This window comes from Passer domesticus, chromosome 3 (genome assembly GCF_036417665.1).
Source record: "Passer domesticus isolate bPasDom1 chromosome 3, bPasDom1.hap1, whole genome shotgun sequence".
Taxonomy (NCBI): Eukaryota; Metazoa; Chordata; class Aves; order Passeriformes; family Passeridae; genus Passer; species Passer domesticus.
The window spans coordinates 71,899,017-71,910,991 of record NC_087476.1 but is presented as its reverse complement, the minus strand read 5'-3'; the positions used below and the strand labels follow the sequence as shown (position 1 = coordinate 71,910,991).

At 42.6% G+C, this 11,975-nt stretch overlaps 1 long non-coding RNA gene across 4 annotated transcripts; it reads left to right on the top strand.

The window, feature by feature from the left end:
* Window positions 1-210: 210 nt before the first annotated feature.
* Window positions 211-6,440, top strand: LOC135296910 (uncharacterized). Of its 4 annotated transcripts, XR_010358931.1 has the most exons (5): window positions 211-352; window positions 941-1,350; window positions 2,440-2,509; window positions 4,763-4,835; window positions 5,485-6,440. It is a non-coding gene; the product is annotated as an uncharacterized LOC135296910 (long non-coding RNA). The 4 variants fall into 4 exon arrangements; XR_010358928.1 differs by having other exon boundaries at window positions 211-1,350; XR_010358930.1 differs by having other exon boundaries at window positions 211-1,350; window positions 4,760-4,835; window positions 5,537-6,440.
* The last annotated feature ends 5,535 nt before the right edge of the window (window positions 6,441-11,975 follow it).

Below are 11,975 nucleotides of genomic sequence, written 5' to 3'. Positions count from 1 at the left end.
CCCGCCCCCAAACACGGCGCACGTGCCGGGAGGCGGCCGGCCGCTCCCCTCACGGGAGCCGGGAGTGCGGAATGCGCTCCCGGGGGAGCGGGGGGCGGCCCGAGCGGGCTCCGTGCCCCTGAGCAGCACCAGTCACACACCGAGGCGCTGCTCCCGCCGTTTTTATTGCAGTTGGCGCCAAGCAGGGAGCCGGGCGGTGGCACACGAAAGGCTGGCAACGCGGTCACCGAAGCATTACATTATTTATACATTTTAACAAAGGCGCCAGCATTCCTTGGTTACAAGTTGCATAGCTTTTTAAAAAAATAGTTCTCAAAACCCTATTTGCTCGTCATTCCCGTCCTTTCTGATGGTAATTTTTCCTGAGGAATAATTATTCCTCAGCAGTTCTGCCCGCCTTACGTTTTGAGTAGGTGGTCAGTGGGTCGGTGGTCGCGATCTCCCACTGCCGGAATTGCCTTTCCCCCACGTACTGCTCAGTCCTGACTGCTGCCTTCTAGACAGCCCATTCATCCTGGGATTGTCTTCCCTCTTCCTCGTAACAAAGGATTAGCCGAGCATACGATGTTCACAGTGCAATTGCTTAATCGTAACTGTGCAGCTATCGCTGCTGATAACAACAAAAAAAAGCTGCGAAGTTTGGTTCAAATCTTCTGGGGCTAGATACCAGCAGCGCCTGGCCTGTATTGCTTTTACTGGATGTCTTTACTGCCCTGCCAGCCCTGGTTAGTCTGGCAGCAAAGCACAACACAGCTCCCACCACAACAGCCTTTCCATCTATGCCATTCCTAAATGATACTTCCTGTGTATCCTCCACGTTTTCCTTGCTTCCAGTCCTTAAAAAAAATTCCTCTTCTCTAATTTCCTCTTCTGTTATTTCTGGCTTTTTTTATCTTCTTGCTCACAGCTTCCCATCCTTTCCTCTTCTTCATCTCCCAAGCTGTAGGAAAAACTGCCTGTGCCTGTCCCAGCCACCTCCTTGCCAAGTCTTTAGCTGGTCAGAGGTCAGCTTTGAAGTTCCCATCTCTAATCAGTGGAACAACATGCGCTGAGCCAGCACCAAGAGCCCTTCAGAGAATCTGCTGATTGTTCTCCTTGTTGTGGGTACAAACAGACAAAGAAACTCGCCACAGTTTTTAAAGAACCAACTCCTTAATGAGTTCATACTATTAACAGTAATTGGAGGTTGTATAAACAGGTCCCCAAAGTCAGCACAGCCCTGATGCACACAGGATATTGAGGCCTCAGATGTCACATGTGAATGTTTCTCTGGGGCATCTGCTCTCCAAAATGCCGTGGAAAGCTGAAGAGCTTTCACATGAGCTGCAGAGACCCCAGCATGTCACAGAGGTGAGCTTTGTGTCTGAAAGCTGTCTCCCAAAATGGTACATTCTGAGGCTCAGGTTGGGCTTTAAAGTCGTTTGGTCTAACATCACCAAATCCCTGATAGGTGTTGGTTATTTTTGCTCAACTTCCCTGTCCCCACCCCCAGAAAACAAACCCAACAAATCTAAAAAAAACCCACCAAACAAAAAAAACAAAAAACAAAAAAACCAAAAACCAACCAAACTGAATGTCTTTACCAAAAAAAAAAAAAATCCCCAAAGATACTGAAGTAAACCGATTTTATTAATTACCAGAAAAATGTCATGTTATATCCATGTTATATGCGAGAACAAGGAGATTTAGACATCTTGCAATGTACAAACTTTAGATTAAGGGGTAAATTAGTCTTTTTTTTTTTTTTATTCTGTGTATCTTGAAAGGTGACTTTGTTTTACGGAGTTTATGTTTGATAAATGTATCATTGTGTTAATACCACATTCCTTTGCTTCCAATCACTCCTAATAAGTTTACACGCACCTGTCAATAAAATACTTCAAAACTGTAAAGGTTTCCATAAAAACTATTAGTTTAATATTGAAGAGGAAAGTGGAGGTTGCGAGAATGTTAAAGCAAAGACAGGAGAACATGTGAGAGGAATAAGATTTGGTCTTTTAGAAATTTTGCCTTGAAGAATAAATTAGAACAAATAGTAAAATTCAAAAATAAATAAGACTGCACTAGACTAGAAAATATATAGCTGATACCTCAGTAATTTGAGAATGTTGGGCCTGTATGTTAATAAAATCATTCTTTCTGAGTAATAAACAATAAGTAGCTAGAATTGTCCTTGTTGGTGTCTATCTTAAGTACAAAGGTAAAAAAAAAGCAAAGCCATATGTTTCATTCACGTGCTTTCTGTTGATTACATCTGCTAGAAAACTTTGGCTTACGTAAAAAGAGATGTATTATATCAAATTGGATCTGCACATCACATGCTTCCTCAAATTACTTTCACCACAGTTACTGTGCCTATAACTGCTTGTGGTTGTAAAATTGCTGCTCAAGAGGTCATGTTAAGATTTCCCTAAAAGTCCTAATCTCATTTTTTACTAGTTTTACTGACTGGTGTGCCATAATAGGAATGGAAGAGGACCCACAAGATCTCATGGGAGCCAGACTCAGGGTGAGGTGTTCTGTGAAGTCTCTGCCAAAATAAAATTATATGGCTCAAGGATTTGCAGATTTGGACACAGCTTTTACTAACTTAGCACTGCAAGGGGCCGATCCTTTTGTTTTCTTTTGCCTTTCCTTTCCTTTTTATGTAAGGCAGCAAAGTTCAGTTTGTAACTGAAGCTGGGCTGTGTTTTTGACTCACTGTTGTAGTAAATAGGTGTGATTCGTGCTGACAAAATTGAAACAGTAATCAGTATTGATACAGTAATTAATATTTGTAAATAATAAAACAGTTAAAGGTGCAATGCCAAGAAAGAAAGGGAGAGGAGGGGTCCCCCCCTTCTCCTGCAGATGTTCAGAACAGGAAGAAGCAAGAGATAACTATTACTAAATTTAGTTGGAAGAGAGGAGAATTTGGTTGGACACCAGGAAAATGTTAATTATACGAGATTTATTGCTTTAGTGTTAGAACATAATATTGGTTTATACTATACCAGCTTGGTGCACATGTGTAATCCAAAAGGTGAACTACAGGACACCGAGGAAGAGGAGAGGCCTTCCTCAAAGAAGACCCCCAAAGACTGGTGCGACCCCCTAAAAGAATAGTGGAGCATGAGTGGTAAAGATGATGATGAGGGTGGAGATACAGGTGTGACAAATCAAAAACGGGAGGAGATGGTGATGACACACAGCATAAAAAGGGGAATTTTGGCTTGGCAAGCTTGTACGTGAGGTGATGGGTCAAGCCCTGCCCTCCGTACCCCGCGCATACCCCGCATGGTTATTTTTGCTCATGCGCTATTGCCAAATTATTCCTTATTTTTACCAAATTATATTGTCAATATTTCAAGTGTATTCAATTTTCTATATATTAAGCTACTTAATTAAAATTGCTATGACATTTAATTTTGTTTGGGGTTTTTTTTTGGTTTTTTTTTTTTTTTTTTTTTGGATAATTGGGCAAATACAGCACTGTCACCATAGGCTGCAGTCGGCCTGGAGCACAGCTGCAGATGGATGGGCTTTTCCTTGAGGGAGCGGCAGGGATGGCTCGCTCTGGTCTGCAGGTGGCACTACAAGGCTGTGTGGAAGGCACTGCAGTAGCCGGGCGCTGCTGTGGTCTCTCAGTTGTGGCTGTGTGGCTCGCAGTCCGACCTGGCATGCTCAGGTAAAGCGGGAATGATGCATTCTGCTGCTCTTCCCTGTTTCTTGTATGCTGAATACGGAAAGCAGCCCAGCGTGTGCGAAAGCCGCTCGATCTGAAGCAGCAATGAATGGGACTCCAGCAAGCCAAATGCAATCTGAAGACGAGTGATTGATACTCTGAGGAGCTTCTGAGATTGCCACAACCTCCTTGTGTGCAGTGCCCTTGGCCAGCTGACTCCATCTGAAAACAGCTGGGGTCATCTGAACATTGTCATCTTCAGCTTTCTGTGGAACTGCCCTCAATCTGTGAACACTTTTGTCAATGTGAGCACATGCAGTGCTAGTACAACTACTAGCACTGAAATCAGCACTAGGCAGACATTGCATCACTCTCTTTCAAGTACAAAGTGACATCTCTGTATTTTAAATGACAAGAAATGTAGCAGTCTTTCTCATTAGATTAGAACCTAGCTTTTAGAAGGACCTCAACCCATTTCACATGGTGTGCAGGTAGTCTGAAGTCCTGATCCTCAGGGATCCAAGGAGAATCTGAGGATCCTCAAGGGACTAAGGACCTAGGGCGTGTAAACTGGTTCAGTCCCACTTGCCACAGCAGTGCTGAGGGTGTTTATGCTGGCACCTCACCAGGGAGAGGGTGACCTCCCATTGCACCAAGGCTGTCACCTGCTCATGACTATCCTGAGGCACAACAAGGGAACAATCAAACCAGTCTGATACGAGGGAATCATCCTGCTGGGGTTACCAGGGCAGCCTATAAAGACTTATGTGTACTCTGTGTTACATCACTAGAAATATCACAGCCAGATAAATATGATATATAATTGTAGTTATGTATGGAAATTTATGGGTTGGATGCTTCTGAAATCATGGGCTCATCCCTCCACTGCTAGCCCAGAGTGCTTAGAGTTGATGAAGGAGACTGCAAAGGTACACTTGTGCTGCAATTGAACTCCTTTATCTTGCCCCATGGCGAACTTTTCCAAGAATAAATATGAAGGCCACCAGCTATGCTACTGAAAGCTGGTGACAGCTGTAGAATGCCATGATGTGTGCTTAACATCTGCTTTATTCTTTCACCATGCTCTTCCACCAGTAGGAAGCACAGGAAGCACAAGTAGCAGGAAGCACACTGCGCAACCTGATATTCCGAAAAATTACCACAAGATGGGGTAAGCTCATTTTAGGATAGCTTTATGTATCAGCTCAGAGATTCAAATTTGCCCTGATGTTGGAATGAATAGTATGTCTTTTCTTTTCATGCAGAACCCTGTTTTAGGTATTGTGTCCAGGGAGGCACTTTTACTAACATAAGGCTGTATAGACATGGTATATTTAGAAAAGAAATTCACAGAATAGAATAGAAAAATTAAAGCAAAACAGACTATAGGCCACAGCTTTTAAAAACAGTTACTGATTTAATTTTTCAGGAATCAAGTAAATGGAGTGAAGGGGCCTAAATACCTATTTCAGCATGTCCAGAGATGCACAGGAAAATGAAGGCAACAGAAATTTGGGACATGTTATGTTAGCATACATAAGTTGTTGCCAGTGTCTAAGATACAGGCAGATTAATTTGACACCCATGTTATATGAAGTCAGCCTCATGGTGTCACCAATTAACTTCTCTGTTGGTAAAATTATGATAATGGGATGAAATTAGCTGCATATGTTCACTTTTAGCAATAGGAAATGGCTGAGGTGTTTGATATTTTTAATACCATACACTTGAAGTAGAAGATTTGTTAATAGATTTCTCAGGAACACATGAGGTCATGTTCATGTTCTCCCTTTCATGCTCAAATTGGCTCCCCCCTTCAGAAGAACTCGTATACAAGGAAAAGGTCTCTCATTTGGGTCCTGTTTTCTACAGTGAATATCTTTGAAGACACAGTATAGCAGTCTGGATTCAATTCTGACTCTTTGGTTTCATGGGATTCAGGAAGCAGTCAAGGCTTTCTGGGCACTGTCTGTATCAGCGCAGAATGGGATGCATCTCTGGAGAGGTCTTCAGCCGATGGATCACCGTTGTCTGTCTGAGGACAGAGTGGATCACCTCTCTCCACTGGGTCTTTTTTAAGTGGGAGCCCAATGCAAGCTTTGAAAAACTAACACAGACACCTAATGTAGGAACTATCAAACCCTGCCCCAGGGGGTTTGATTTCCTCTTCCTTTCTCCAGGCATTGCTTGTGCTGATGGAGAAAGCCCAGTAATGGGGCACCAGACTGGTGGGGAAAACCCATGGAATTCCCTGACCCTGTGCCCTTTGTCTGTCCTCTGCCTTTCTGCCTCCCCAGTGGACCATTGCTGCCGGCATGCTCTCAGCATCTTCTGCTTGCACCTGGTTTTGGAAGCAACCGGGAAGAGTAATCATTCAGCTGATGTTACATCACCATTTTGCAGCTTTTAGGCTTGCTACTGGCAGTTCATCATTCCATTGGAATTAAAATGGACAACTTTTTGTTCAGGTTTGGTGAGTAAAGCCAAACTTGAACATGCTTATCTTCCTCTCTTATCTGTTGCATTGCATGATACATGCAGCCTGCAGTGGCATCCTTGCCTGTGAAAACTGTTTTCATTAAACAACCTAAACAGACTGAAACTCTTGGAATATGTTTGCTTTTGTTCCGTGCACAGATGTGGTTAGAGGGAAACCTATTGGAACACATGCTGGCAGTGCTAAGCTGTGCTCAGCGGAGAGAGCTCTCTGACCAGGAAAAGAGTTTTCTGGTCACAAGTTTCTGTGCTTTTCAGCCTCAGTGTTGTTAAAATAAGTTGCAATGGCATGTAATGCTTTCCGGATGCTGCTTTTTCTCTGGATGGTGGTGATGTGCAGCTGTAAAACCAGCCATGCATCCTGGAAAAGGCCAGCTCCCATGTGAAGAGGCCAAAGAGTGCCACACTGCACCTCTGTTATGGATGTAAGGAGAGCTCAGCAGCTGAAAAAGAATAGAAGGCAGTCATGTGTGAGGGGATGTCCCTATGGCTAAAATCTTGCTGTGGTTTTTTCTGAGCCCGGAGATGTGATCTGTGCCAAGATGGTTTGAGAAGACCAGTCTGCAGTGCAGTAGTAAGGTTTTCATTGCTAAATATGTGATACATTTTTCCAAAGCCACAGAATATTTCTGTTCTAAAAGCTGCAAGATTGGAATTTTCTAAGTTGCTATTATATACTTATAAAGCATTCCACAAAAGAAAATCTCTTAGTAACTGATACATTTTATTGGACTTTGGTTTATTTCTTTTTTAGGCACACATGAAATTCAGAATACCAGAGGTCTAAAGTGGATTTTTATACACAGCAATTTTTACATAAAATAAATGTATTCACCTTGCATTTACTAGGACAGAGGTAACTGAGCTGCTCCATGTGCATGAAGTGTGCAAAATCCCTTGTGCTGCAAAATGGACCACCACACATGTTCACCAGTGTCTTAAGGAAGAATTTGTGCCTAAATATAATGATATCTGTGTAGGAAGTGAGTCTCAATTCTCAAAATGCAATTCTGTCTCTGGTAATGAATGCCATTTTTCATAACTGTGTTTCTGCCTGGTTCACTTTCACTTGTAGATAGCCTTGTAGCTATTCTTTTCCATAGCATTTTTATGAAAAGAAACATCTGAACATACTTGTGGCTTATGAAGAAACTTCCTTGATTTCTTCTTTTTTTAAAAAATAAATTCTGACATGTTGATTGAAATGAATGGGCATGGATTTCCACCAGCCTACAGTGCTAGTGCCTGAATATTGCTATTGATGGCTTATATAAAATGTGTTTCATTATATTATCTAGCTTCCAGGTTGTCACTGTCACACAAAACCCACATAGATCTATTATCACCAGTTAGAGCAGAGTTTGAAGACAAATGAGGCAGGTATGTTTTTCAGCAGATGTTACAGGATTTGTAAGTCTGTCTTGAGACTTGACCTTCACTGTGTTTCTCTTTCAAAGTCAGCTCAATGTTTTTGTTTCCCATAGTCTTTCAAGTGTGTTTTATCTACAGCAATGCCTACAAATGGGTACATCAGTGGCACCAGCTCCTCACGAATGACTCCTGCTGTTACAAGTGCCCCAGAAGGGCTGTACTAGTTTTTGCTGGGGTAGAGTTAATTTTCTTCACAGTGGCTGTGTTTTGGATTTGTGCTGAACAAAGGGTTTATGTTTTTGTTATTGCTGAGCAGGGCTTACACAGAGCCAAGTTTTCTACTTTTTATGCTGTGATGCTGGCGGGGAGTTGGGGGTTGCCTGAGAGGCTGGGAGGAGACACGTCCAGGGCAGGTGACCCCCAAATAACCAAAGTGATATTCCAGACCATATGGCATCCTGCTCAGGGTATATAAAGTGGGGAGAAGAAGAGGAAGGTGGGGGATGTTTGGATTGATGGCATTTGCATTCCCACATAACTCTTATGTGTGATGGGGCCCTGCTGTCCTGGGGATGGCTGAACACCTGCCTGCCCATGAGAAGCGGGGAATTAATTCCTTGTTTTGTTTTGTTTGTGTGCTTTTGTGCTTTTTGCTTTCCCTATTAAACTGCCTTTATCTCAGCCCATGAGTTTTCCAGCTTTTCCCCTTCCTGTGCTCTCCCCAGTCTCACTGATTGGGGAATGAATGAACGGCTGTGTGGTGCCTGGTGGTTTAGCTGGGACTAAACCACGACAAGAGCAAATACCTTTCTCAGCCATGAGGGCAAGTATATTCTACAGTCCCTCCTTCTGCTTAAAATCATGTGTTTAAGCCTGATTCTTTTGTATTAAGGCCCCTTTGGATCACTCTGGAAATCTAATTATCCTGGAAGCAGGTATAGGTGGAAGACTCAGAGTCCAGAATTGAGCTTGTAGGTTTTCTGCAGCTGTACACCATGTGGGATCAGGGATAGTGCTTTTGTTCAGTCAGGGGCAAAGAAATTCAGAGCAGATTCCCATTAAGGCATCCCAAACCAGACACCTGCCTATATTTACTTGGATATTTGCACATGTGCCCATCTGTCAGGACAGCATTGAGGCCAGAACAGCTGAATCCTCTTCACAGGTGCTCCTCCTGTGCCAGACATGGTGTTTGGTCCCTGATCTCTGTAACCGGAGGTGACCAAGTGACTCCTCAAAGAGCTACCACACATCTATCTAAACAAGGTCTTTTCACTCCTAACCACACTTTCCCCTGATACATGGATTGTCTTGCAGTAGGCAGCTTGAAAACCCTCATAGGCCTTCCCCTTTTAAGGGACAGGTAGCATTTACCAGTAAAGCTCTTCGGCCTTTCCCAGGAAGGTGAGGCCACTGTCAATCCATAGCAATAGGAAAACAATGACTTTAAAAACAAAAGGAGAAAATAATGTGGAGCTCAAAGCACAAATGAAACTCTTTGCCTGAGAATACAGACGTTCTTGCCCATAAGCAAAAGAACAGAAGAGGTTTTCTGTGCTGGAAAGTAAAGTGAAAAAGAAATTGAATGGAACAAAATTTTAGTCACACCCAAAAATACCAATTGCAATTGATTGTCTGCAGGAACACCATCATCCTTTAAAGCTATACAAATATGTATTTGCAGGCTTCTGTCTATTAGGCCATTGTTGAGGTGTGTTGTCATGGTGTGCCTCAGTTTCCCCAGAAGTTGCCTTCCCCGGGTAGTGTGTCAATCACCTCTCTTTTCTTCACCCTTGACCCCTGCTGGGCACTGTCTATCAAACCAGAAATTCCAGGGGAGCATCGAGCAATTGGCAGGTTCAAAGGATGCTCTCCACCCCCTGGGGGGCCATTGGCCCACCCAGGTGTCCCTCTCACCTGAGAGCCCCTGCCCCATACCTGGTTGGTGCTCCCTGTGTTCCCTCCCTTCCCCGCGTGTCCCAGGTGAAAGGACAAGCACACCACACAGTCGCGAGTTCTGGTGGAGCTGTTGCAGGATTCAGACCCCATGCAGCCCGAAATAAAAACTCTGGATTAAGAACTCTCCATCAGGACCCACTCCTTTCTTCACCTCGCCTCAGAGGTTTCTCCAGCTCAGGGAGGCCTGAGGAGTGACCCCGCATCAACAGCAAGCTCCAGCCCGCAAGCTCTGGAGCTCGGGACATGCCCAGACTTGTCTCCACGTGCCCAGCTGTAACCACAGGTACTGAATAGCGTCTCTGGGGAGGAAGGACCACAGGTGCTGCTATTTGGTCAGCAGCTGAGGCCAGACAGACCAAGGCAGTCCCGTCAGTAATATTGGTAAACTCCAACAGGCCATGAAAGCTCTGTGTGTTGATTTCAAAAGTGTCTAGATGGACAAAGTCAATTAAAACAATTCAATGTAACAGAAGCAAGGTAGGTCAGCTTCTTCTGGGAGACCAAAGAGGATAATTTTCTGCCATCACTTTGCTGATGGGGGGATGCCATGCTCTACATATCACTGACTTTGTATAATGTTTTGGCTCAGGATTAAGTTTTACTGCTGCTGAGATTTACAATCCCTCTCTCAGTTCCAGAAATCATATTTAGGTCTGCGTAAGGTCCTTAAATATAAAGCTAACGTAAACAGTGTAGGACTTTATGGAAATACTATAATTGTACCAGTGGATTTATATCCTGAAGCAGTAACAAGGGTTAGTTTTGCAAAAGCTACAACTGATCCACCATACCTGACTTTATATTTTGTCATATGTCTTTCAGAGCAGTGTTCAAGCACCTTGTCTTGAAGGAGATTCACACTGGTTAAGAGAGAAGACTGGTTTTAATCTCTCCTTTAGAGACCGATGCAAAGTTGTTTTGGATGATCTCCTAGGTAGTTTCTGCTGCATACATATAATAAGATAGTCTGCATGGTGGGATAAGGGTACATAGTACAAGCTTGAATTGTTTCTCATGGGAGAAAACTCCACAGCTGGAATGCTTTATACTGTGTTCTTCTTTCATCTTCTGCATCTTGTGCATGACTGGGTACCTTTCCTCTGCAGAAGGGCTTAGAATATTTTCATTAGTAGTAGTTAAAATATCACTCCATCTGATATTGTAAAATAAGATTTTGGGAGATTTGCCTATAGCCTGTCAACGCTAAAATTACACTGAAAGGCTTCTAACGAGATTTAAGCTCTTAGTCTGGACTTCCAGTTGTGAGCTAATAGGATAACTCAAAGGATGCTCATGGTTCACAGTGATAGGAAAGGGTCCTGCATCTGAATAAACACTTTGTAGGTACTTTAAAAATTCCAGACACAAATCAGGCAGAAGTTCAGAGCCAGGATACTGAAGCGTTCTCTGTTGGAGACATTACCAAAAATTGCACTGGATCATCCTCAGATTAAAAACCCAACCAATTAACACCTCTTGCCTTTGCCAGCTTCATTTCTGATTCATCACTGAAAAATTATTAGAGAAACCTCGAGGATTCATTAAAATGTAAATACAAAGTGCTTGTTTGCCTGGGCTATTCCAACACAGTCAGGCAGTGCTGAGCCCTTTAGAAGTGTCATCATTTAGGAGGGTTTACTGCCTCTAAATATGCTGTTTAGGCCCTGCTTTCTAGACTTTACACTGCCTCTTTCAAATTAAAATCAGTCAAGGTGATTAATGTCTTGTCACTCTACAAATGGTTTCCACAAAATATAAATCATGACCATATTTTCATATTATCTTGTCTTTGTGACTAACCAAAAGGAATTCTAGTAAACTTACAAGACCAGCACATATTTATTTTCCTTCTTAGCCAGGAAAATGGTTTATTTTGACTTTTCTGAGTAACATACCTGCACACTTTGCATTAAAATTCACCGAGATTAGGTGAATGTCTCAACTCTAAATATTGCCAACCTGTATTTCTGAAAAATTAGAATATTCCTTCAGGGTTGGGAGAGTCCTGGCTGGGCTAATACTAAGATTGCACACTGATAGGCAGCCTTTCTTTGGAATTAAATTTTAGTACATCTTCAGTGTTTGATACTGTTGGTAACAACTTCCTGTAATAGTAATCAGATTTTCTTGTGGCTTGTCACTATTAATTTTTGTTATTAAAGTATTTCTATTCAACCTGTTGTTAATATTCCAGTTTAAATCATAACTTCTGCAGCTACAATACACTCAGGAGTTATTAAAAATTTTGGTGAAAACTTATAATACTTGCTGAATCTTTCTGTCAGGGTTTGTTGTATTTTAAACAAGTATGCCAATGGTACCTTTACTTGGGTCTTTTTCTTTGCCAGCTTTTTTTGGAGGGTATATCATACACCCTTGACCAGAACTTTTCTTATTGGCTTGTACAGCTTGTCTTTCAGTTGCCCCTCTAAACCCAGTGCATTGATATAAAATTCAAGCTGGAGAGCAATGCTTGTATCTTCCT